Source organism: Oncorhynchus masou, unplaced genomic scaffold, assembly GCF_036934945.1.
Source record: "Oncorhynchus masou masou isolate Uvic2021 unplaced genomic scaffold, UVic_Omas_1.1 unplaced_scaffold_9258, whole genome shotgun sequence".
NCBI classification, from domain to species: Eukaryota; Metazoa; Chordata; class Actinopteri; order Salmoniformes; family Salmonidae; genus Oncorhynchus; species Oncorhynchus masou.
The window spans coordinates 6550-11029 of NW_027015740.1; the positions used below are offsets into that span (position 1 = coordinate 6550).

General features: G+C 50.1%; 1 pseudogene; it reads right to left on the minus strand.

Moving 5' to 3' along the window:
* Positions 1–617: 617 nt before the first annotated feature.
* Positions 618–1722, minus strand: LOC135538177 (uncharacterized; annotated as a pseudogene).
* Between the last annotated feature and the right edge of the window lie 2758 nt (positions 1723–4480).

The window sequence follows — 4480 nt, forward strand, 5'->3', positions numbered from 1 at the left end:
CGTATGAAAACTTACAAAATAAAACACTTGTCATTTCCTACTAACACTAACTTTGCTAATAAGTTCTTTGTTGATTTTCTTTTTACTTACTATGACTGTGATATGTGGTTGTCTCACCAAGCTATCTTAAGATTAATTAAATAACTGTAAGTCTTGCTGGATAAGAGCGCCTGCTAAAGATGAAAATTGTATTTCCTTACTAAAATGCCATTACTAAAATGTCCAGAACACTGGAACTTTCAGTATCACTTTGATGCAGCTGATAATGAGTGATGGAATGGGTCACATTTTGCATCTTTTAAAAATGTCGGGCCCATTCCCCAAAAGAAGAAATGTAACTCTTTTCTGGCATGCATGTTAGTGTCTTAACGCCATGACTAGGCTATTAAAAAATGTGTCAACCTCAGAACTCACACAAAGCTACTTCTTGTTTCTCTGCACTGCCAGTACTATGTTGTTGGTTTAGATCATTACATTTACATTTAAGTCATTTAGCAGACGCTCTTATCCAGAGCGACTTACAAATTGGTGAATACACCTACTGACATCAGTGGAACAGCCACTTTACAATAGTGCATCAAAATCATTTAAGGGGGGGTGAGAAGGATTGCTTTATCCTATCCTAGGTATTCCTTGAAGAGGTGGGGTTTCAGGTGTCTCCGGAAGGTGGTGATTGACTCCGCTGTCCTGGCGTCGTGAGGGAGTTTGTTCCACCATTGGGGGGCCAGAGCAGCGAACAGTTTTGACTGGGCTGAGCGGGAACTGTACTTCCTCAGTGGTAGGGAGGCGAGCAGGCCAGAGGTGGATGAACGCAGTGCCCTTGTTTGGGTGTAGGGCCTGATCAGAGCCTGTAGGTACTGCGGTGCCGTTCCCCTCACAGCTCCGTAGGCAAGCACCATGGTCTTGTAGCGGATGCGAGCTTCAACTGGAAGCCAGTGGAGAGAGCGGAGGAGCGGGGGTGACGTGAGAGAACTTGGGAAGGTTGAACACCAGACGGGCTGCGGCGTTCTGGATGAGTTGTAGGGGTTTGATGGCACAGGCAGGGAGCCCAGCCAACAGCGAGTTGCAGTAATCCAGACGGGAGATGACAAGTGCCTGGATTAGGACCTGCGCCGCTTCCTGTGTGAGGCAGGGTCGTACTCTGCGGATGTTGTAGAGCATGAACCTACAGGAACGGGCCACCGCCTTGATGTTAGTTGAGAACGACAGGGTGTTGTCCAGGATCACGCCAAGGTTCTTAGCGCTCTGGGAGGAGGAAACAATGGAGTTGTCAACCGTGATGGCGAGATCATGGAACGGGCAGTCCTTCCCCGGGAGGAAGAGCAGCTCCGTCTTGCCGAGGTTCAGCTTGAGGTGGTGATCCGTCATCCACACTGATATGTCTGCCAGACATGCAGAGATGCGATTCGCCACCTGGTCATCAGAAGGGGGAAAGGAGAAGATTAATTGTGTGTCGTCTGCATGGCAATGATAGGAGAGACCATGTGAGGTTATGACAGAGCCAAGTGACTTGGTGTATAGCGAGAATAGGAGAGGGCCTAGAACAGAGCCCTGGGGGACACCAGTGGTGAGAGCGCGTGGCGAGGAGACAGATTCTCGCCACGCCACCTGGTAGGAGCGACCTGTCAGGTAGGACGCAATCCAAGCGTGGGCCGCACCGGAGATGCCCAACTCGGAGAGGGTGGAGAGGAGGATCTGATGGTTCACAGTGTCGAAGGCAGCCGATAGGTCTAGAAGGATGAGAGCAGAGGAGAGAGAGTTAGCTTTAGCAGTGCGGAGCGCCTCCGTGATACAGAGAAGAGCAGTCTCAGTTGAATGACTAGTCTTGAAACCTGACTGATTTGGATCAAGAAGGTCATTCTGAGAGAGATAGCGGGAGAGCTGGCCAAGGACGGCACGTTCAAGAGTTTTGGAGAGAAAAGAAAGAAGGGATACTGGTCTGTAGTTGTTGACATCGGAGGGATCGAGTGTAGGTTTTTTCAGAAGGGGTGCAACTCTCGCTCTCTTGGAAGACGGAAGGGACGTAGCCAGCGGTCAGGGATGAGTTGATGAGCGAGGTGAGGTAAGGGAGAAGGTCTCCGGAAATGGTCTGGAGAAGAGAGGAGGGGATAGGGTCAAGCGGGCAGGTTGTTGGGCGGCCGGCCGTCACAAGAAGCGAGATTTCATCTGGAGAGAGAGGGGAGAAAGAGGTCAGAGCACAGGGTAGGGCAGTGTGAGCAGAACCAGCGGTGTCGTTTGACTTAGCAAACGAGGATCGGATGTCGTCGACCTTCTTTTCAAAATGGTTGACGAAGTCATCTGCAGAGAGGGAGGAGGGGGGGAGGGGGAGGAGGATTCAGGAGGGAGGAGAAGGTGGCAAAGAGCTTCCTAGGGTTAGAGGCAGATGCTTGGAATTTAGAGTGGAAGAAAGTGGCTTTAGCAGCAGAGACAGAGGAGGAAAATGTAGAGAGGAGGGAGTGAAAGGATGCCAGGTCTGCAGGGAGGCGAGTTTTCCTCCATTTCCGCTCGGCTGCCCGGAGCACTGTTCTGTGAGCTCGCAGTGAGTCGTCGAGCCACGGAGCGGGAGGGGAGGACCGAGCCGGCCTGGAGGATAGGGGACATAGAGAGTCAAAGGATGCAGAAAGGGAAGAGAGGAGGGTTGAGGAGGCAGAATCGGGAGATAGGTTGGAGAAGGTATGAGCAGAGGGAAGAGATGATAGGATGGAAGAGGAGAGAGTAGCGGGGGAGAGAGAGCGAAGGTTGGGACGGCGCGATACCATCCGAGTAGGGGCTGTGTGGGAAGTGTTGGATGAGAGCGAGAGGGAAAAGGATACAAGGTAGTGGTCGGAGACTTGGAGGGAGTTGCAATGAGGTTAGTGGAAGAACAGCATCTAGTAAAGATGAGGTCGAGCGTATTGCCTGCCTTGTGAGTAGGGGGGAAGGTGAGAGGGTGAGGTCAAAAGAGGAGAGGAGTGGAAAGAAGGAGGCAGAGAGGAATGAGTCAAAGGTAGACGTGGGGAGGTTAAAGTCGCCCAGGACTGTGAGAGGTGAGCCGTCCTCAGGAAAGGAGCTTATCAAGGCATCAAGCTCATTGATGAACTCTCCGAGGGAACCTGGAGGGCGATAAATGATAAGGATGTTAAGCTTGAAAGGGCTGGTAACTGTGACAGCATGGAATTCAAAGGAGGCGATAGACAGATGGGTAAGGGGAGAAAGAGAGAATGACCACTTGGGAGAGATGAGGATCCCGGTGCCACCACCCCGCTGACCAGAAGCTCTCGGGGTGTGCGAGAACACGTGGGCGGACGAAGAGAGAGCAGTAGGAGTAGCAGTGTTGTCTGTGGTGATCCATGTTTCCGTCAGTGCCAAGAAGTCGAGGGACTGGAGGGAGGCATAGGCTGAGATGAACTCTGCCTTGTTGGCCGCAGATCGGCAGTTCCAGAGGCTACCGGAGACCTGGAACTCCACGTGGGTCGTGCGCGCATGGTACCACCAGATTAGGGTGGCCGCGGCCACGCTGGGTGTGGAGCGTTTGTATGGTCTGTGCAGAGAGGAGAGAACAGGAATAGATAGACACATAGTTGACAGGCTACAGAAGAGGCTACGCTAATGCAAAGGAGATTGGAATGACAAGTGGACTACACTTATCGAATGTTCAGAACGTTAAGCTTACGTAGCAAGAATCTTATTGACTAAAATGATTGAAATGATACAGTACTGCTGGAGTAGGCTAGCTGGCAGTGGCTACGTTGTTGACACTACACTAATCAAGTCGTTCCGTCGAGAGTAATAGTTTCTACAGTGCTGCTATTCGGGGGCTAGCTGGCTAGCTAGCAGTGTTGATTACGTAACGTTACGTTAAAAGAACGACAATAGCTGGCTAGCTAACCTAGAAAATCGCTCCAGACTACACAATTGTCTTAGATACAAAGACGGCTAAGTAGCTAGCTAGCTACGATCAAACAAATCAAACCGTTATACTGTAATGAAGTGAAATGAAAATGTGATACTACCTGTGGAGTGAGGCGGAATGTTGACCGGGTTGTTGAAGTTCAATTCGGAAGACGTTGGCTAGCTGTTGGCTAGCTAGCTAGCAGTGACTCCTACGTTAAGGACGACAAATAGCTGGCTAGCTAACCTCGGTAGATTAAGATAATCACTCTAATCTACACACTCTAAGCTACTCTAGATAGACACAACATGACTTTCCTGTCATCCATAGACCTCTGGTCATTTAAGTAGGTTACCTTGGCCTTCTTGGGCACAGGTCTATGGTGGTCTGCTTGAAACAAGTTTGGTATTACAGACCAGATCAGAGATTTTAATGTATCCATTATTTTACCAGGTAAGTTGACTGAGAACACATTCTCATTTACAGCAACAACCTGGGGAATAGTTACAGGGGATGAATGAGCCAAATGTAAACTGGGGATTATTAGGTGACTGTGATGGTTTGAGGGCCAGATTTTGAATTTATCCAGGACACCAGGGTTAACACCCC